The sequence below is a fragment of the Poeciliopsis prolifica genome, unplaced genomic scaffold (genome assembly GCF_027474105.1).
Source record: "Poeciliopsis prolifica strain line A6 unplaced genomic scaffold, Auburn_PproV2 SCAFFOLD002, whole genome shotgun sequence".
Lineage (NCBI taxonomy): Eukaryota > Metazoa > Chordata > Actinopteri > Cyprinodontiformes > Poeciliidae > Poeciliopsis > Poeciliopsis prolifica.
Window position 1 is genome coordinate 24,325,543 of NW_026562377.1, and position 23,314 is coordinate 24,348,856.

General features: G+C 38.9%; 1 protein-coding gene across 4 annotated transcripts in view; it reads right to left on the reverse strand.

Moving 5' to 3' along the window:
• Nucleotides 1–12,492, reverse strand: part of lpp (LIM domain containing preferred translocation partner in lipoma) — a 166,442-nt gene extending 153,950 nt beyond the window's left edge. Inside the window, exons 1-2 of one of the 4 annotated variants that reach the window (XM_055050210.1) lie at nt 12,450–12,489; nt 4,162–4,221 (exon numbers count right to left, since the gene is read on the reverse strand). The gene's annotated coding sequence lies outside the window, so the exon portion shown is untranslated. Of the gene's footprint in view, nt 1–4,161; nt 4,222–12,254; nt 12,392–12,449 lie in introns of those variants that run through there. The other 3 variants (XM_055050184.1, XM_055050194.1, XM_055050217.1) reach the window with 3 other exon arrangements.
• Between the last annotated feature and the right edge of the window lie 10,822 nt (nt 12,493–23,314).

The following is a 23,314-nucleotide window of genomic DNA, read 5'->3' on the forward strand; positions in this document are numbered from 1 at the left end:
ACATACTGAGGGTAACTTCATCCTTAATGAAATGTAAACAAATATGGAGTCGCGTCAGATTTTAGTGATTGTAGGATTTCTCTTCTGTCTTTGGTAAAAGATCACGAGCCATTTCTCCCACTAGCGGTAGACTCTTGCATTTGTTATTGTTGTCTTTACCCAGAATGCAATGGTCTTCTTCCGGTTTTTCTCGATTGTGCATTCACACCTCCCCAAACAGACTTTCTAGGCAACCAAACTATGAGATAAAATTACTTCATATTTCTATAGAGCTTTTCAGGACCCTCAAAGACACATTTGACAATGAACTACCGATTAGCATGAACAACATGGCTAGCTAACGCTGCAGTGTTGTGTGCTTTTTATTGACGGTTATAGATGCTCAAATCCAGCACATTAAATAGATGGAGGTTAAAGTTTTTAATGATGTAGCAGACAAAGCCACTTTTCGCTACTCTGATTAGCCTTCCTGTTAGCCACTCTGCCGGAACAAACTTCAGACGCATGTAATGAAAAAATGAAAATTTTTTAATATATGATCTATGTTTCTATGCATGGTTAACCTAAATAGTTAGATTTTTATTTATTACAAAGATGGAGACCACATTTGGAGCTTGAATTTGATGTCTCTCTTTTTTCCTCTAACCACGTGACCTGCTGTCCTGGGTTATTGACAGATGGTCCCTAGGATAGGAGAAAAATCTGTGTTGAGGGAAGCTTGTGATTAAATTTTGAGTAGATTCTATGTAAATTCTATGTTTATAATGCATATAAAAGACAGACTTTTTCCTTCATGTGGTTTGTCCACACAAGATGAAATGGAACTGCAATGAAATACATTGAACTCTTGGTATTCGTGGGAGTTAGAGACCACAGTCACCCACTACCAGCTAAAATCTTTGAATATTTGAGCTTATAACTACCTATTATTATTAAGCTAATATCTACAGTCTTCCTTTTCTCCATTCGGAATACAGAAAAATAGTACCAAGGAAAAGGAGGGGCACTCCTTGATTGGAAACACCAGATTTTAGTGATTGTCAAGTAGAATTGCACAGAGATATTTGAGGTATTTGGGCAGTTGCTATTGAATATTTTAGAAAAACATTCTAAAAGAGGCAAATTATTTCATAATTAATTAATAATTTGGAGTTAAGTTGCACGGAAAATCCTCAACTGAACTGCAAATAGGTGGGGGTCCGCCGTATGTTACAACATAAAAAAAAAACAAAAACAGAAACAGCAAACAAGCTAGCATTAGCACAGCACTCCAACAAAATGCTGAGCATGAAGACGAAGGAAGACGCGAGTTTGCTGAAGACTGCGTTGAGTCAGACATGTTTAGAACTATCCCAAACAGTAGAAAGGCTATCCTGCAAAAAACTCCAAATGATCCATTTCTAGCAACAAAAGAAAACACATGCTAAAGAATCCAAGCCATCAGCAGAATGCACATGGTAATACTGATGAACAGAGGAGAAATATTTTCCTTTTCAGAGAGAGCCTGATCAGGCTTAGAGTTGGACAGGATTAAGTCGGTGCATTGCTAACTTGCACAGACACAGAATTCACCCTGCAAAAACTGGCAGGTAGGGATTGCTTATTTACCACATGAAGTCATCTCCCTGCACAGATTGTCTTCAAGTGATTAAGAAGGTGTAATTAAAGTCTGATTACTCCCATGAGAGTCATGGGTCAAAAGCTTAACAGCTGCTAAGGGAAAACATTGCATCAACCTTCCTGGACTGGGATTGTATTGAGGAGCAGCTTGAGAGTCCTCATTTCCTGAAACAGCACAACCTACTTCACACGAGTCCCTCAGGAAAGGACCACCAATCAGTGCGATTCATGTTCACGCATTATTAGCAAAAACGTTGTTCCTGGAGAAATTTCCCTAAATATACGATGTGCAATATTTATTAGGACACCAAAACAAAGTGGAAACAGAATTTCCTGATTTAGTGTGAACAGAGTTTTTTTTTGTCGAGTTTTTAAGAAAAGAGAAGAGTATTAGGAAATTTAAAACTAGGAGGTACTTATTTTCAAGAATAATCAAATTTCCGCTGACTGTACTTAATACATGTTTAGAAGGACATGTCGGCACATGGTAAAAAAAAAAACATTTCAAAGAGATATGTGGAAATGTTTTTATCTTTATATTAAGGAGGCAGTACAATGTTATTCGGACACCAGCTGCCTTTGCATTAATGTTCTTCACAGCCAAGCCTTAGAAGCCAAAGGGAAAAGCCATGATGCCACAAAATTTTCCATTTGGTCGATACAGAACACCAAGACTTTAAGTAAGGTTTCTGCATGCGGTAAGTTTTTTCTTTATTTTTTATTACATTTATTTCCATGGCAATTTGTAGAAAGAAAAAAATGCTTAGACCATTAAAAAAAAAAAAAAAAACTTTTCTAAACATCCAACTCCGTTCACTGCATTTTGCTTCAATCTGAAGGCCAGAGGAAAGCTGGAGATGCTGCACTCCTTAAATTTACTGTTTGTTCAAATTTGAAATTATGAAGAAAAATTGTGAATCTTGTGATTACAAGAAAAGCCATTAGATAAATATCACCTGATCTGTCTCAGTGAGGAAACCCAGAAGCCAACTCTTCATGGCACATGTGACATACACTGTGTTCCTAAAGTATTCACACCCTTTCTCACACTTCAATAGATTTCACAGAGACTTTGAAGCAACACATATGTTATAAATATAACTCTGAAAGGCTTTGGTGGGCATCCCCTTTTTATTTTAATACCGGTAAATAAAATCCAACTGCAACATTTTAAGGAGGAATGCTAGACAGCTGTGGAGCAGGTTGAAACAGAGTTTTAAAGAAAAGGCGTCAGAATTGTGCAGTGTAGATGCTTTTTCTTAGATAGGGAAGCTGCTTAAAATTAAGAGCTAAACATAGGGGAGTACTGGCAAAATAAAACTGTGTTAGAGGCCACGACAGATATGGCCGCTATATATATATATATATATATATATATATATATATATATATATATATACAGTGAATGAACAAACGCACTATTGATTTTGCCCACATTATCATTGTCACACATCCATCCAAACAAATACTCCACATTCAATCCCAAAACACATAGACAAATTGCAACAACATGGAGCATTACATAATAAAATAAGACAAGTTTTACTTAATGGGAACCAGAACCGAAACACTGAAAAAAGACTTGTAGTGATGTTAACACCGATATATTGCGGATATATCTGAATAATTCAAATTATTGCATTACTGAATCAAGAGCTACAGAAGCCTGGAAAAAAATCCACTGATTATAGTTCAGCTTTCCAGCAAAGGGAAAACACCTACAATATCAAAGCCCAGACCTGAATCCACCAGACAATCTGCGAGACTTTAACTTTGATGTCGGGGGTTCTGTGTGGCTCGGCTGGTGGAGCAGGTGCACCATGTGCAAACTCTGCAGTCCTAACGTTTTAGACTTATGTTTTGAAAAAAAGAAAAACCCATGTCGCTTCTTCTCCACGTCACAATTTTGTGATACTTTGAGTATCACTCAGCTCATGAGTGAAGACTTTTTGCAAGACATTGTATATGCAACAGCTGGCATGAATCTATTCCTCCTTATTTCTGGTTTGAATCAAGGCAACAGTGCCTGGAAATGTTGAACACAAACATTTCTCACTTATAACATATAACATATTCAAATTCATTCACCATTACGACTGTCAAAATTATCACATGTATTTTAGTCGGGACAAAGCACTTCATAAGCTTAAATATCACTCAACTGGTGTTCCAGTTGAAGTTTAGGATGTTTCATCAGCATAGCTGTAATAAATCCTAGTGACACAACATCCTCACACAATTTCTTTCATATTGTGGGGGTTTTCTGCTTCCTTCGTTTTTAACCTTGTGTCTGAATGTGGCCTGATGCGAAAGTAACCTAATACTTTATGTGCAAAAGTACAAACAGAAGAGTAATCCTGTATTAAATTAATGGGTGCATGCTGAGTTGAGGGTTACCTTTAAACTTCCTGCAGAGCATCTCGTTTACCACAATAGAGGTGCCAAATATATCCATATTTATGTTGTGAAAGTGGAAGAGAACACAAAAAAGGAACACAACATAAAAGTAACAATACAGAAATATTCCAAAAGTAATCCTACCTTTATTTCCCTCTTTGGGATTACTGGAAGAAAGTTGAAGCCCTTTCAGTGTATTGAAATCTGCAGAGATTGAGAAATACAGACAACTCTGTTACACAAATAGATTACCTAACTATAATTTGGCTGTGGAGGACCACGCCAGCATAGTAAACAGACCCTGTCATCTGGGAGCAATGCTTGTTCTGGGTTTCTGTCATTCATGAGTGGAAAAAACTTGGCCAAGCACCTACATACTCCCCCTAATGACCACAGGGCAGCAAGTCTGGTATGTCAAGGTCCAGGCACCAAACATGGGGCATGTTTGCCCATACTGCATTGGAAAACAACCACAAGATGAAAAAAAAACTGGTAGGTGATATCATATCTGCTGACCAAATGGAGATACACTTCTATAAATGTGGGGAAGATTTAATCAAGCCTCCAGCTATTTCTACAGTTGGCCTGCTGGGGGCAGCAAGGTGCCCTCCTGAACTGGTATAAACCTCCTACTATCAGTAGAAGAAGAGGACCTAGACTAATCCGACGTGAAGCTGTTAGCGTAAAAAAAAAAAAGAAATGTAATAAAGAGTAAAAACGTTGAGAGAAGTTTCTTTTCAGTCGGTGTCGAACAACAGCCATGTGATTGGTTACAAGTCTTCAGATTAACGGCATGAAGGAGAAATGCTGGCAATCCCACTTTTCCACCAGTTCAAGAGTCTCATAAGTTTTGTACTTGAGTGTTCTCGAGAGATGTCTCAGCTTGAACAAATTGCTATTTAAATAAACCAATAAATGAGTTGATACGTTTAACATGCAGATTTCTGCTATGACGACATATACTACACAAATTTGTCCAATAAAAAACGTGAGTAGCTGCTACATTCAAAATTGCCCCAACCAGTGTCATTCATTGGCAATATCAAACATAACCATTTAGATCTGGTGCCTAAAGAATCAGTTGGAAATACGTGTCGTCAGTCAACTATTTTATTCATGTGAGGAAATGTATGTGTTTAAAGCCAATTTAGGTCCCTATTTTCTATAATGAATGCCTAAAGCAGAAATTTCAGGTGAGCACAAGGTATTTAACAGAGCTAAATCCCAAATAATGCTCCAAACCACAATGAATTCATATTTAGTTATAAGAGAGTTATAATAAACTTGTAACAAAATTACACGTTTCTTAATGCCAGTGATCATTTTGGTTGCCAAGCAGGGTAAACTGTAAAGAAATGTTTCAATGAGCAGAAGCCACTTGCTGCTTGGTTTCCTTTACCTAAATAAACTCTTTCAACAACAGAACCAGGTGAGTCAATAATGTCTGTTTGTTGGCTCAATAATTCTGGTGTCTGGTTACATAATCATTTATGTATTATTGACGAATCTGTTTAGTGTGTAAACAACCCAGGCAGTACACTCACAACAGGACATGGAGGATCCTGTAGTTGGTAAAAACATTAAACTGTCTTTTCAAAGACAGAACGTCAGAGCAAAACAGCCAATCGCCCTTCAGTATTTCTCTTTTAAACTACTAACAAAAACGTCACCTGCAATACAGGGAAATGCACCGTGTTACATGTTGCACCCATTCTGGAGAGTCCTACACATATTTCAAGCAAGTATTGGCATGTTAGTGTTATGCCATGCATGTTGTGTAAGGAACTAAGAAATGCTTTTTAGGCCCAAATCTGTTCAAAACAACATGTACTCGACCTTATTTTGGGTACATATTTACCAAGAATATCTCTCTGTCTGAAAATATCATTAGGCTATCAGTAGAAGACCACCAATAAAAATTCCACAATATCTTATTTATTAAATATATGCATACAATTATTGTGATTTAAATTATTGAGGGAGGCTGCCAAATGCCAGACAGTACAACGGGAGGAGCTGCAAGTTCGTTAAATCGCCACATCCGGCTCATCCATCTGCGGGATCAGCTCAGACCAGGAACACACACGGCTAATGAGATTATTGGTCCGCACAACAATGAGTGATCATGAGAGATCACACATCAGACTGTCCGTAACCGCCTACAACAAACCAATTTGTAATCTCTGCAAATTCCGCAACCTGAGCCCTATCATGTTCAAAGGACTGTCAATTTGCCACAAATGGCCAAACCACGATGATATCAATGCCAATATGAATATCAATAATTACTGAAAATATAGTTTTGAGTTTCTCTTATACTGCGTAACCCAAATGTTTATAAAACTCTTATATTTGACGTAGGGCATTTATATTTTTGTTTAGTATATTATGAAATTTGTTCTCATATGCAAACTGTACTCAATAACACAGCTAATAACTTAGATGTATTTTTACGCTCGTAAAACATAAACCATTTAGAGTGACAAGCCAAACCATTTAAAGTGGTTTACAGTCCAACCTTTACTCTTCCAAGACCCTGAATAATTAATCATTTCTTCATGACCTTGAACTCAGTGCCATCCAGGAGACATTTCTGCTGTACAAGTACAACTTACTCTTCCTTTGGCCACAAGAGGAGATCTCGAAGGGAAATAATCCCTGAGCAGCGATCTGTTTGAAAACCGTTTGGGAATATTTGTGAAACTACGTCTGGGTACTAAGGAGAACAGATTTTGACAGTTTTTGACTGGAATGAACATATTCTCCTTTAATAAATGATTATTTCTTCTGAAATATTAATGCATAATCTGTATCAGCGAATTAAAATGATGAGTTTTATCTCAATTGGCTTTTTTCCTCCACTCATTCTTACAGTGGGGGAAAAACATATGCCAATCACAGAAACATTATGTGGTAATTTTTTGTGAACTGTATCTAATCTGACACAGTTTTGCTCGTGATAACAGGTGGAGGGTTATTTCCCCCCTCCTTTTAAAAATCCATCATCCAGAATCAAACTCCTTCAAGAGTATCCTCATTAAAATATACCAAGAAACACAAACAGAAGAAGCTACCAGGGGGGCCCGGGCTCAAAGGCAGCCGAGGCATTTATCTTTCAACTTAAACATCATCAGCGCTATCAAATGAGCCCCTTTTTAGCCGAGATTTTAAAGACAGTTCTGTTTAATGTTGGTTGAGTTGAAAATGTGTCGCAGTGATGCAGATGTATTCGGTTTGATGACAGCTCTCCCTCAGGGGACCTTGTGTTATTGATTTGAAATTCACATCTAAGCCAAACTTTGTGTTTGGTCTTTTTAAGAGAAGAAAGTCAGGATTTATTTTTCATTTCATAACGGAGTCACATCTAAGGTCTCGACCGACGTTCTTGTTGCTCTCACAAAGAGGGAGCGGAGCGGAGGCTCTAAACTTTCACAAAGGTTTTCGGTTAAGGCGGCAGGAGGCAGGAGACCTTCACATGAATAACAGAAAACCTACCCACTTAACATGAAGGACCTGGACTGACTCTCTGTAACTATGGTGTACAAGTTCATTCACACTACATAAGAATTTCATAACTCATCTCTTCTTGGATAGACAGGGTTTTGCAATCCAGACGGTAATTAGAAGGTGAATATAAAGAACCCTCCAGAGAGGATCATTATAACAGCGCACACTGCTTATTTCTGTCCAGCATAACCTAGAATCCATACCACTGTATATGACTTCTATGCATATTTGACTTTATCATAACACCCTGACTGATGGGGAAAAGTATCAGTGACTTTCCGGTTCGGTGTAAATCTCCCTCGACGAAGCAGAACTAGTTAGTGTCATTTGGGTATTATGAGTCTGAGAGAAGCAAGGATGTGGGGTATCTCAAAGCTGTCTCAGTCCATTTTCATTCAACATTCACAAGCTCCCCCTTGTTCAGATCATGCAGTGTTACATCATGCCTTACCACACCTTGGCTGATGACATTTACATTTCTTCGTCACCACAAAACTACAGTCCTTTAAAGTTATACAGTAAGTGACTACATGCTTTATGCTTGAGTAAATGGGGCTGAATTTACTCAAGCTTTAATCTAAAAAAGCATGTCTGCTTTTTGGGCTTAGAAATGCATTGTTGGGAGATGAGCACCTAATGATAGGGTGGTGCTAAAACTTCCAGTGTGTCATAAGTAAGTTTAAAGACTAAAATTTGAATTTTGTTTTACAGCTGTTATCTAAAAGGAAGAAAAGAAAAACTCGAGCATTAGTTTTTAGTAGGCTTGATTATTGTAACATACCAGTCATGCTATGCTGACTTGCCTTGTATTTCTATGCAATATCAAGATAAACAGCTTTAAATAACGGTCTGCTGACCTGATATTGCAGCATATGTCATTTGATCTCAAGCTAAACCACACCATGCCAGTTATTTTGAACTTCTTGAAGAAATTTTGTAATATGACTTGCAACTTTTAGACACATATATACACTCTACGAATTTGCAACCACCTCAGAATTTATGAAAATTGTATGCAAATTTGTAATGAAATGTCCGCATGTAAACTAAGTTCATTTTGTAACAATGGAAATTTACTCACAGCAGCATTCTAAATGCTTAGATTTGCTGAAACTGCAGGGGAATTGGCTCAATTTTTCCAATCATTTCAGTGAATACAAATTTTGACCAACTGGAGGAGTCAGAATGTAGCTGTAAAAGCAAATAAAGTGGAAATATTCACAAAAAGGTATAAATTTTATATATATATATATATATATATATATATATACACACAACAAAAATAATACTGTGCGGTTATTTAAAAGACTGTATAAACAAATAATTTTTCAGCCAAACATGGTCTGATCCATAATTTGGAATGGAACAAGTTAAAAAGTACCACTGCACTGTAAATGTTTCACCCTTCAGCCTGAAACACACACATAATAAACAATACTTTATGCTTTGCGAATGCAATTAATTTCCTCACATTCAGATCCAAGTCAAAAAAATTAGGTAGCCCAACATAAGCGACTGGATAAACAAAGATAAAAAAGTGTCCTCACATGTATCAGACATAACTCAATAAAGAAGAAGAGTCAGCGAGGAAGCGCCAGCCAGAGTCTTGGCTAAGGACAGGGATTATAAGGCACCAGTCTCTAAACTACTGTGCTCCTTGTTAGTAAAATGGTAGATTTAACATCTCCTTATTGGTTTGAGCACAACTGCAGTTTGGAGTTGCTAAACAGGTGTAATAGAAAAACTATATATTAAAAAAAATAATAATAAATCGCTCAGATCATTTGAAACCTTTGTGTATCTAGGACCAGAACCAGAACCAAACAGGGCACCAGACCGTTTCTCTGCTCCTCAGCATTGGAACCAACTTCCTTAAAAAGTTGGCATGTTCAGAAACTAATTTAAATCAGAACCGACAACAATATTGTTTAATGTAACTTTTTCTACAAAGATTAAAGCTTATCTCAACAGTTTATCAGTTTCTGTCATTGGTTCTTATCAATGTAGTAAATTTGTATTTTACTACTTCCTTTTTTTAAGTCATGCATAAAGCTGAATGCACCTCCATTAATGTATTGTTAGTTGTGTCAGCTTATGCTTCAATGTGTTGTTTGTTCTGTAATATCACTTTATATTGGAATATGTATGAGTCGTGTAACAGAAGATGGAATTAAACTCCATTTTCCAAAGGATTCTCTAATGTGCTTCCTCTTTTACAGATCAGCCTGATAATAGATTCTCCTGGTGTAAAAATATAGAAACACAAAGAATGAAAATTTAAAACAAAAATCACAACTTTATCTACTCGCCCTTTTTAAAAGAAAACTACACATTCACTGCTCTTTAAAGAACACATTCAAGCTTACAGTCATAATTTACTTATAATAAAGTGTCATTTTGATTATCAAAAATGGGTGTTACAAAAAAATAAGCCGCAGCTCAATTCAAGTAGTTAAAGTGATGTCACAGATTACGTATCACTCAAAGAGACCAAAATTAGTAATATAAACTAAAAGTCCTGCTATTGAGGCAACAGATGCCTTCACTTAGCCATCTGACAGAAACGCGCACAGCAACAGGAAGGAGATTACAGAACTTCTCTGTGCTACACACAGCTGAAGCAAACCGGAGTCGACCTGGCTTGTTTTTTCACAGCTCAATGAAAATGGCATTTGTACACAGAGCCACCTTGTATTTTAGAATTTGGACTTGCGTCCCATTCCCATGCGCAGGAAAGTTTTGTTTTCCTAAAATGCTCTTTAAAAAAAATAAATAAAAATAAAAAAACTGTCTCCAGAGTTAAAATTTCAGCCTCATGTAATGACTTAACAGCCCAATCTCTAACTTGACCTATAACCCCAAATGCATCACACATAAACAATAGCGGCGGGCTTCCTGTTGGTCTTGCAGATTATTCGATTTATGATAAAACATGAAAAAGCTTGACTTTGTCATTACGCCACACAACTAAACTCTAATTTGTTGTTTTGTTTTCTTGTTGTGTTTCGGCTTTATGCGAGTATCCTGTACTCCATGTTTCGTGCCACTTACAGGTCTAGCAAAGTAAAAATAGCATTTTTGGGATGTTGTTGGTGTTTCCATGTGTATGAAGACATTTCTGGAAACATTCCCATGTGGACAGGAGCCTGACTTGTGAGTTATAAGCACAGCAAGTGTCTTCAATAGCAAGGACTGCATTTGTTGATTGGCCCATGGAATCTACAATGAGACTGTAGTTGGTGAGATGCAAATCAGTAATTCCTTGGTCAAACATTGAGGTTCAAATCTTTTTATCAATTGTGGTGGAAGAGCATCTGCGACATCAACTGTACAGGGCAACCAGTAACAAACAAACATATCAAGAGATTTCAGGGAAACTGGCCACCTAACTGTGCATGAGAAAAATAACTGGAGCGTCGTCTGCAGCAGTGTTTCCCAACCCTGGTCTTCAAGGCACACTGTCCTGCACCTTTAAGGTGTTTCCTTTCTTCAGCCCAGGTGATTTCATCTGACAGGGCTTTGCTGAACTGCAATCAGCTGAATCAGGCAGAGAAACGTTTAAAACAAGCAGGGCAGTGTGCCTTGAGGACCAGGGTTGGGGAAAAACTGGACTACCAAACCTGCGCATCCACAGCTTGTCCACGTTCCTCCATTTTAGTGAGGAGCAGCCTGCCATGAGGAGACACAACCAACTTGGCTAGAACCAAACCTGACATTAACCAGCTAGTGTGAGACTTGAAATCGGAGAAGGGGACCCCTACACCCCAACAGCATACCAAACGACACCAACACATGCTGGGTTTCTGTGGAAACAAGGACGGAGATCCTTGAAGTGAACTCTTGATGTCATTACAGCTGCATCACTGTGAACTTCGCAGCATCTTGTAGTCAGATGAGTGATGAAACAGGTAAGCATTAAGCAAAACGCAGAGAGCGCATAGACTTAGACTTAGACTTGACTTTATTGATCCCTTGGGAAGACTCCCTCAGGAAAATATAGTTACCAGCAGCTCACAGGCATCTGATATAATGATCCTGTTGACGCTGCATATGAAGAAATAAGTTGCATTATGCTGTGAAGAGTAGCTCTGAAGCGCCTGGTGTGTTCTTTGAACTCCAGGCCTGCACGCTGATCTCAGAGCAGCGCTGAGGATGACACAGGCCCACTGTCACGTCTGCTCAACTATCTCTCTGCCTGAGCGATAAGGGGTCTAACATGTGAGGTCTGAAGGACACAGCCTTCGCAGAAACCCCACGACGACCTACAACTGCCTGCAACTTTCAACCACACACACCGTGAACTGCACTAACGTGGCAAATCCGCGCTGCCGTAAACACCCGGCCAGGTCTCGGCACACGTCACGCCTGAAAACTAAATGGATAAATAAATCAGGACAAGCTCCGCTTTTCCGCGACTTCAGCGAGCACGAGCTTCCTCGCAGTGAAACTGGGCGACATATTTCTGTGCAGAAAGGGGGCTCTCCTTCACTCTCCGGTGACAGTTTGTTCTTCCGCATTGCTCGGCTGGCGGACCACTGAAGCTAAAGCAGAGCCCACCACCCCCTCCTCTCTCTTCAGAGAACCAGGGAGACCCGAAACTTTTGACGGGCTGCACGCGCCTGTCTGCGTTTGTTTTGTTTTTTACCCCTGAACGCATGAATGAGCTCCTCTCTCCCAGCTCGAGCTAGCGACCTGTTAGCTTTGTTAGTCCCCCGATGTAACATTCCTACCGGGCCACGGCTATCCGCGTCGAGTCCACGCCCTCGCCGTGAACTCCGTCCGAGCTACAGTCAAACTCATACTCGCGTCCCGAGAAGGCCGAACAAAACTGCAGAGAGGAGCTGCTATACGAGCCGCGACCACCGAGCCGAGCGGCGCCCGGTCAGCAAAAACCTTTTCAACAAAAGAAGTGGAACCGGGCTTACCTTGCTTTCTAGGAACCGAGAGAGAGGCTGAAGTCCCCCCCCCCAAGCCCCCCCTCAAAAAAAAAACAACTAGAAAAAAAACAGCCCCCCACCCCCCAAAAGAGGGAGAAGTCCAACTTTTCTTGATCTAAATTGTGGGAGAGTTGAAGGCAGTGACGTCACGCCCTGAAATTCCAGCCGTCTCAGTCAGATCAGAGGTTTGCCCATGTAAGGCAGCAGGCCAAAACACTGACACACACACACACACACACTGCACTGCACTCACACACTGCTGTCTGCACGGAGAGGGAAAGGAGCGATATACTTTAAATTGCTTCTCCCTGCGATAACATATCTCGCCGAGAAACAGAGACGCATAAAACGAAACATCTCCACGTTTACTGCACGGTCAGAGGCGCATTCAGGATCCTCCGGGTCTCTGGGCTTCAGGCAGTTTTAAGGGGGCTCTAGCCCACTCTGTGCATGTTTTGATAACTGGACGAGCAGATCACCAGTAGAAGGTTTGGCAACACAAACCTTCTACTTTCATATTTTTTCAAAGTAAAAAATATGAAATTGAAATAGGAGCTGTGTTTCTTTTAATGGCACCAAACTGAAGGAGAAGCATGTTTTGCATGCCCTTATAGGGGAAATTCTCGGAGAAAACCCTGAAAGCTGCAATGTATTCTACTTTAAAATAAATATATATTTCTTTTTTTTCTTTCTTTTTTACAGGCATTTAATGAAAAAATGAAACTATTGATACATGTGCTGACTCTGCCCACTTTTTTCAGAGTAAAAGTTCCAAATGATGTTGAAAAATAATATATCTTGAGAATAGAATGATCCAGTTGAGATCTGATCAAAGAGTTATAATGTTTTAACAATATAGGATCAAGTATGGTCCAGATTCATTTCAAAATGGCCCTTTAGTTAGAAACTAACTAAAGGTTTCTAACTAAACCTTTAGTTTAGTCATTAGCAGCTAACATTTAGCCTCTTTAGTTGTCCGCAAAGTCGAGTCATATCTTATACTATGTCGCCATTATTTTTCCCTCATATAATGTCACACAAACAATTTTAGTTTTTACAAAGCTCTGTCAATAAAACAGGGCAACTCAAGAACCACTTCCTGTCTTACTTCAAAATAAGAGTTTCAAGTATAGCTTAAAAAAAAAAAAAAATCCAGCTTTTGCATTTAGGCTTAATTGAAATAGCTCACATTTATTTCACCAGACAAGTGACAGGAGCCAAAGAGTGGTTTGGTATTTTTTTTATCTTGAGATTTCATAGCACAAGCTTTAATTAAATAAAGCTAATTGGCCTCACTCACATGAAAACAATTTTTCTAAAAGCATCTTTTGCTATTAAATTATTAACTCATAAATAATTGATGCAGTCAACCTTCACATTGTTTTGTTGTTTTGGGGGTTCCCCCCATTGTTGCTGTTTTTCTAAATGGAAACAGTTAAAAATAAATAAATCTGACAAATAAAAAGCACTAGTATGACTTGTGATGGGCTTGGGGTTAAAGGTTAGGTTTGATGTTCTCACAGCATTGCTTTAAACAGTTACATGTGGTTATCCATACCTCAGATAAAGGGGATTTTTGCAAAAACATTTATCATTAAAAAAAGAAAACCTTATCTTGGGAGTCCCCCGAAAACATGCTGCCCTGGGCTACTGCCTGGCTAACCCTACGCTAAAGACACCTATAAAGTGAAAATCAAAAAGAAGCTCTAAACATCTAGGGCTTTTTACCAATAAACTTCAAACATTTATTTTAATCCTCACTTAAAATCTGTTAATAAACGGGTGTTGGGGCGGTTGGACTCAGCATTTCACAAGACGGCGGCTAAAATAAGGACGCAAGCACAAAGCACTCATCCGGTGAAGTGTGAATTGGCATATGTTATAATATGACCAAATTCAAATGCAAACAATGTGCACTGCATGCTGCAGTGCTCCCATATCCTGTCATGCACCGCCTGTCTTCTGGAAACATGAGAGAAAGAAAAAAAAAAGTGTTCGTTGGTGTCTGTGGTTCCATTCTTCAACCATAATCTAAAATTAAGTGGATTTTCTTCTGGTAAATATTACAGAAGTAACACTTACCAAATCTCTGAGTTTAATGGTTAAAAATCAGACACCAGAAATGACGAAAGAGGGTGGTGGTGGTGGTGTGTCTATAGCTGGCTTCAGAGTCTGGGAATTACCCGCCAACCTACTGGAAGTGATTTATTTTAGCATTGATTTGCTTGGTTTACTAGACTTATATAGAAATAGCCACCAGCCCTGTCTGGTTATGGTTTGTGAGCTTTTAAAATGTCCCGCCGCAGTCTCCAATTTCTGTCACTTTTTCATGAAATATTCACCGTTTCATCATTTCTGCAGAGCTACATTAACCTCTACAAGCGTGAGGACAGTGAACCTTATTCACCCTTTACCTTTTAGATGTAAGCAGCTGTGCATTAGCCAGCTATGTTAGCCACTTTACCTGATAGAAGTGATTTATCAGAACTTGTAAATATCGACACTGCACTATGTGGAGCTGAGCACTTTTGTTCAGGTGTAAGGAGAGCTATAGCAGCGTCATGATGAGACAGGGAGCATCTAAAGCTCTTAACCTGTAGTGGGATCTGGCTGAACAGTAAATCACTTCTCTCATAGATATGCATTTATTTTTCCAGCTGTTGTGACAAAATACCTTTTGCTGTTCTCTTATTGTGTTCATCCTGAAACTATGTGTAGAAATTCTGTGTGTAATGTCAGTGAGATTAGGCCAAAACAATGAAGATAACAGTGAAAGGAGAGGCACTCGAAAGGCTCCACGGACCACAAAGACAGCTTTCTCTCTCGCTAAATGTGGTTTAGACGCAACAGAAACACAAAGATTCAGCAATATTATTGATGGCTTTGTTCCAAGCGCCTGCGGGTTTGTAACTGTTGTGCGTTACAAGATAGTGTGTGACAATGGTGAAAAAATAAGTTCAGTCCTGCCGACTCAGACGTTCGTATTAATCCCTGTGGAGAATTTCTAAAGACTGCGGCAGCTGATAAGGCTGCTTGTTTACATTTACGTGTCAAAATTATTACCAGTCATATAATGTTTCCCTAAAAGGTAAAATCTCTGACTTAATCCCTGAGCTCTGGTGGCGAATTTTATAGAAATGAAAGAGACACATAGACATTGATAATGTTACTCCCTCATCAAAAACACACCTGCAGTGTTGCTCGATTCCTTCATGTATGTTTAAGAAATCCTTTCATCTCCCGTGGCAACCATTGTGCAAGATGTTTGGGTGGACCAAGCTCTGCCTTCGAGGGCGAAGCTCCTCCTCAGAGCTATGGTTCCCAAGCTGAGCTGCATTACATAGAGGCCCTCCTCAACTCAGCTCCTTCAGACTAGCCAGGAGCAATTAGCAAACACCTGGTGGAACTGCACATCTGCTGAGCTCATTATAGGAGGTAGTTCTCAGTGAAATGATGATAAAAATGTTGTTAAGAGGTTGATAGAGGCGCCACCCTGTGACCACTTCCTGGAGCCGGAGTGTTGGGCAGAGCAGGAAGTTCTTAAAGAGGCAGAAGCCCAATTTCAAGGCATCAAATAACAAAGTAAAATTTATTTAAAGTCACATTTGATACATACAGTATTTTTTTTAACAGGTAACATACTTGGTCATGCTATAACATGGCACTGTATGGCTGGAAAATAAATAATACACTGAGTATGTATTTAGTTTGATAATCATGAAACAGACTTCAAATGAAACAGTGATCATACTGGAAGTAGAAATCTTTATCATTTAATTAGCTGAGGTAATGGCAAAACATGCACAAACATAAAGATCAAATTCAATTGACATTTTCGAAGGAAATAGTTCATTCAAGGTTTGAATTAATCAGAATTTCTATCAGTGACTCTCTTTAAAAACTTGTTTTTTGCATGTAGGCTGGAGGTTCAAAAACCTGAGAACTTAAAACATCTTTCAGTTTCCAACCACAGTCACTACAGTCACACAGAAGAAGAAAGCTCATATTTTTGGGTCAGATGGCCGTTTACATGTTGCCTCTCTCTTTCTTGCTGTGTGTCTTTCTCTTTTGGCTGGAGGGATTGTCGGCGTTGGCTCCATCTGTTTGCCCGATGAGGTCAGTCTGAGGTTGGTCGGCCATCAGTTCTGCGGTGCAGTCCGGTGGAAATGGCGGTTCCACTTGCTAGAATCGGAACCGAATTATGACCAGCACCAGAAAGTAATCTTGCTGGATTGTCCTAATGTGCTTGAAGGCAGAAAGGAATGCAGGCTATTTTCTGGAACAAACTTCCAGAAAACTGTAAATCAGCTGAAACACTGACTTCCTTTAAACCTCGAATAAAAACCCACCTGTTTAGAGTTGCGCTTCAAATGTAATGTCATGTTTTGATTGTTGATTCTGTGTTGCATGACTTTGTGTTTTTGTGTTTGTCATGATGCAAAGCACTTTGAAATGCCTTGTTGCTGAAATGTACTGTACAAATAAAATTTGATCGATTGATATTAAGATCATAGCATGAAGCAGTATGTTAAACAAAAATCATTGTGGAACCACATCTTCAGCGAGCTGACAAAGCTCGTATTTTGATACCTTCTTGCTTCTGTTACTGTGTTATTCTTAGTCTGACTCGACATTGAGAGCTCGACTCAGTCACAACAGCTCTCATCAGCAGAGGAGTTTATAATAGATATAACCTTAAAACAAAGACGGTTCGACAATTATGTCAAATGCTATTGATTATGTTTCCAGGAAGAGATGACTCCAAAACAAAAACCAGATGAGATATTTCACAGGTATGAGGCTGAACACTAATATAAGGTCTGCAAAAAGAAAAGAGGAAGTGTGCATTCGCTGTAACACTGAGGGTTAAAACTGATCTGGATTAATTGTGAGTCACTTCAAAAGCTCGCCGAGCTCTAAGCTAGCAGGCTAGCATGTCCTGACAGATCAAGGTCGAAGTTCATAACCATTTATGTTCCGACTGCCCCGGGACATGTAATTGCAAAGAGAGCTTAAAACTGCAGCATGTAACTTTTACTTAAAATTTTTTTTTATTTATATTTGTTAAAACTATCACCTCGCTGTGCCAGTATGAGACACATAATCTGCGAAAAGATCAATCTCCTCCTTCTCTCTGAGCTAGAATTACCCTAAAGAATACTGACCAAAAATGACCAATCAGAGCCAGGAGGAGGGTCTTAGCACTGCCAATCGACTTCATGTATGCGCCACTAAATGTGCTAATGGTGGAGAATCGACTAACCTTTACAGGAAAGCTGTCTGTCTGCCATCACTGGTGGCAATGCTAACTATCCTTAGCATTCATCACCGGCTCTGCTGTCAGGAAGAAGCTGCAGTGTAGCAGGGAGCAAAGGGGAGGAATGAACAGCGTGCACAAGCATGACTGACAGCGCTAAAACCCGCCTCCTGACTCTGATTGGTTGCTTTTAGTCAGCAGTGGGAGAAGATATATATATATATATATATATATATGCTTTTTATGCAATTTACAATAAAATTCCATATTCTTGAATTAAAAATGTTTGGTTTTTTTCTTGTAAAAGTGATTACACCAGAGCAATGATGTAAAACTAATGGATACACTGGATCATTTACGCAACGTTTCCACCAACTCGCTCTCATTCAACGATGAATTTTCCTCTCCAGACTCGCATCATTTTCTCTCCTGCAGCCAACCGCGGATGGTTGCTAGGGGGAACTAACGACCAATCACCGGAGCTGAGTTCAATGTCTTTGGAAAGCTGGGAAATTCAGAAAACGTGGTCAGGTTTTCAGACGCTCTGGTGATAGAGTGGAAGACGAGAGTCGTTGGGGGGGCTATTTTCCACCTTGAGTAATGAGGAAGGTGTTACACGCAGCAGGTAAGCCACAGCGTCCATTTTGCTCCACTAGTTAGTGTTTCATTAACTTTGTCTGCTCATCAGCTGCTGTCATTTGTTCTTTGCTAGTAGTCAGTTTTGACTGTTGCTGTGTTTTTGTTTTATGCTCATGTCGCTCTGGTTAGCATAATGCTAATGCTGCTCTGGATACATGTTGTTATTGTTTTGTAGTTGTTAATAATGTTACTCTTGTTTTGTATGTTTCAATGTTAATGTATAAAGTTTGTATGTCTCAATGTTAATGTTTGGTTTGTATCATGGTGTTTGTTGGTTGAAGTTTGAGCCTGATTTAATTATTATAGCCTTTTCTATATATTTTGCAAGTTTGTGATCATTCCTTTCACTTTCAGTTGATTTGAGCCTTCGTGTTATTTTGCTGTATGAAGAATGAGACATTGTTGTGAAATTGTCATGTTCTGGCCTTTAATTGGCGTCTCTGACTTGGACTAGGCACATGGACCCACCACGATCCAGTTCTTTGCTTAAAAATTTAACTTGTTCAGCCATTTGATTCAGTTGTTGGAACAGAGACCCAACTAAAACATGGGGGTCGAGGACCACAACCACACAATAAGAAGCTGGCAGATGTGGACTTTCGATTATTTTATTTATTTAAAGATTTCCCAGCACGCTAACTCTAGCTGCGAAAAAAATCAAAAAGTCCTTCAGCGGCTTATTCTAAGTCTTGACTTTTGTTGGTTTTATTAGGGTGATGGCAAAGAGACCTTCCGACTTCAAAAACGAAAGAGATCACTACCAAAAGCAAATAACCAAATAAAAACTCTTTTTTTTCTCCAACCCTGATGCTCCTTACATTTTTTTTAATCATCTTTCGAGAGACGTCTCTCTCATTTCCTACCTGAAAAACTCCTTGGTTGAAGTAAAATAAGTTTAAAACTAAATCTGCGGAGACCTTTACTGTTGTGTATGACCTTAAATTTTTATATTTTGACCCAATTTGGCTGAATCATTTATTTCATTCAAGATTTTAGGTTTCACTTTGGATGAAGCAAGTAGACAGACATTTTGGGGGACAGTGAGTGATCAAAACAATATCAATGCCTTAGTGGATGAATTTTTAAACATGGCAGTGAAGATTGTTGTTTAATATCATATAGTCTTCTCGTTCTTGATCTAACACGGCCATATTGACGCTGCGAGCCGCAAGGTTTGGATGCAAGAAGCCTGTGTGAAGTTTTGCTAAACAAAAGCTTCATTAACAGCGACTGTGACATGCTCACTCGCTGTTTATACATCGGTGTCCATGTTTTTGAGTTAAAGAGTTTCTGATAAAGCCACTCATCTCAAGAGCACTTTAGCACATCCTGGTAAAATAATGACTTCTCTCTTGTTCTGGTCACTTCACAAGAACCTGGAGACGTTCTGCCTCTTTCTCTCCCCGTTTGCTCAAAACGCCGCTCTGGGTCAGCGCGAGCCAACAAAGCAGTCGTTTCATGCGGGCTTGTCCTGACCTCAGTGATCTCCATCTCGCAAAACTCGACAATTAGTTTGCATGCCTGTGATTGGATGCAAATACAATAACTGTTCCTTTTTTTTTTCTTTTTTTGCCTCTGTTTCCCTTCTCCTGGCTGAGTTTTTTTTTTTTTTTTGCCCCCTCATAATGGTGACATTGTATGTATGTATTTTGTGTTTGTTCGTGATGGTGTGCTCGGATATAGTTCATCTTATCTCTTCCAAAAACAAAACCAAAAAAAAATGTGATGGATGAGCGATACAATTATCAATTCATTTCTACGAGACGACAGCCGAAGGGGGAAAAGAAAAAACAGAAAAAAACAGAAGATGAATTTAAAAAGAGGTTGTTTTTAGAGGCAAAACTGTAAAAATAAATAGACCCATTCTGAGCGCTATCTATTCTCAGATAATTTGCACTTTGCCGCAGCTGATTACGTTGCGCTTCAAGCTGTGAATGTACTTTTTTCTTCGCCGTGCATGAAGAAAGCATAAACGGAGCTCTGCAGATCGAGCACACTGATAAAAAAACACAACAACAAAAAAAACAGGCAGACGATTTGAGTTGTTTCACCGTCTCAGCCCGCGCGTTGCCCTCCTCTTAAAGTTCCAGGGCAAACTGCAAAAAGGTAATCTCATTTGTAATGTGTGACAGCTTATTTGCAACTATGCACAGTGGCATATTTCCCCCCCTCCCTTCTCTCTCTTCCTTTCTCTCTCTCTATCTAATGGGCCCGCCAGTGATGCTTCTTCCTCTGGTAAACTCATAAAGCTGATTTCACAAAGACACCCTGGAACAGTTTAGATGACACATTGCCATCGCCTGTGAACTCAAGTTATCAATCAAGCACCAATTAACATGCTGGGTTAGAGGGAATCAAGAGGCTCTTTGAAGTTCTGGAGCTGGTGTGAGCGCCTCTACGTTTTATCCATAAGATCTGAAAAAAAACAAACAAAACAAATAAAAAAGAGGAGAAAACTCCACCGAAAATCATTCTTTCTACTAGTTTTTATTGAAATTTCCAGCTTTTTTTGTTTTGTTTTGTTTTTTGTGGGTGGTAAATGAGCAAGAAAAGTCGACGCAGATCAGAGTCAGAAAAAAAAAATGTGAAAAAAAGTTTGTGAAATTTCAGTTTATCGATTGTTCCAACATCGGATATCCTGTTTTATTCTGAGGCTGCAACACGTCCCCCCCCCCACCACCCCACCCTTCTCTCTCCACCTCCCCAACACAAACCACCACTTCCTCTGTGAAGGTGAACCTCAGACTCGGTGCGCAGCATAGCAGCTGCACAGTAAACGTGCGCTTCCTCGTCGTACGGCGACGGCGAGAGGATCCTCTTCTGCCGACGAAACAGCCGTCTTTCTTCAGAACGCGGCCCTCTTGGTTTCGATTGGGCCCAGTTTTCAGGAATCAAAGGCCCTCGATGATATCATGCAGGTTTACCTCCGAAAAAGTGAAACCGATACGCCTGGCACGACGTTTTTGTACCGATGAAGTCATTCAGTTTCTGACTGTCGTTTAGTTTTCTTTTTTTGTTTTCATTGGAAGGCGCTTCGAGAAAGCGTCAAATATTCCAATAAACCTCAAATAGTGTGTCTGGGAATTGTGTGCGCCCTGTTAATTACAGCAGAGATAGCAGAGTTTAGTCTTTTGCAGAGAGTCGAGCTAATCGGGGAGAAACAAAAGTAGGCGAATGGCACATTCTCTACAAAAACAATGTCCCAAAGCTACTAATCAGACAACTCCTGATCTAGATCTAGACCTCAGATTGCACTAATGAATTCTAATTCTTGTGTTTTAGCATGTAAATGTGTATTAAAGTGGTAGACAGACAATCCCTGCCTGCAGCAAGACGTCTTAGCATAAATGATCTGCACTCGCATGCTTCAGTTGCACCTTTGAAGTGGTGTTTTTTTTTTTTTCAAACGCTTGATTCTGTTGTATCCTGAAATCATTTTTTAGCGGCGTGTGGCATTTAATGTAGCTCTGTTTCCATCCGAGTAAACTACTTACTTCCTCACCATGCTTACCTTATTTTATCAGCCAAAAAACGCCTGCCAGATAAAATGTAACAACCAGGGCGCAGGGATCAAAATAAAACCAATCACAACTGTGGCAAAAACAGAGAAAAAGTGGAAAATGTAAATAATCTATTCTGTTGGATAGAAAAAATAGTTTCTATCAAGGAAGTAGTCTTTTACTACAGGCACAATGCTGACGACTATCATACTAATAAAATAGAAATATAGTTCTGCTCAATTAGCTTCAGCTAACTAACTTGTATCGCTAGAAAAGTGTGGGGGAAACTGTCTTTTGGTCCTCAGTTGATAGGTGAAGTCCTGAATGCTTCATCATCCAGTGTAGAAAGTCGATAGATATCTTCATATTCTGAAGCATTTAAAAAAAAAATTCTGTCACCTTGAACTTTCTTTTTAAAGTTCAAGGTGAATTTGTAAAATTAGATTAATATTTGTAGATTAATATTTTGAATACGTGTAAAAAGAAAAAAGAGAAAGTAAATTTCAAGCTTTTATTTTAAATTGGGAGTTATTCTATTTCACTGCCATACAATAAGTTTTGACGGCTTGAGTGACATCATAATCCAAAATTAAAACTTGTTTTATTTGAATCAAGTGGGACAAAAAAGCAAAAGTAGAAGAAATCTGTGACAGCCCTGTTTATGGAGGTTTTAAAAAGTTTAAAATCTTATCCTCACAGTTTAAAGGGATAAGTGAGAGCGACCGGGGATTATACTATGCAATGTTGCTTCTCTGTCACCTGTCAGTGGAAAGTGTCGAACAGCGCGCCAAAAGACTGATGCGTAGTTTTCTCACAACAAAGATGAGTGTTGTCTTAGACAAACGTAAAGAGAATTGTGCTTTTATTTGAGTTTTATCGGATTAGTAATCAGTAATCTGATCATTCTCAGCTGTTTGTCATTAATAATGTTAGATAATGGTAACTGCATTAATAAGTAGCATTTTTCTTTTAAGAATTTCATCTGTTAGTGCAAATGTATCATTGTATCAACTGTTTTAGCATTTTAAACATTTCTGTCTTGTAATCTAAGCCACAGACTTGCATAAAACAAATTCTGTTTTCCACAATGGGAAATTATTGCATCCTTAATGTTCTGATTGTTGGATCCATATGTGCTTTCTGTTCTGGATTATCTTCAAAGTGTTAAAACTATATTAAAAAAATAACTCATTCAAGAAAATGGAATATATTTTGAACTTTGATTAGAAAAAAAAGTCACTTGTTGTAAAAGAAGAAAGTTAACTCAGTTAAGATGTTCATTATTTACTTAGCAGAATATTTTGAAAAGCTCACTAAATTTGACTTGGTGGCTTTGCTATCTCCATAGCCTAAATATGGAGATTTTGATATTTATTCTTGCATCACCATGCTTCCTAGAAAAACATTTCAAAGCGGTTTAGGGATGAAATCATCAGAAAAGGCAGTCAGCTTTTAGT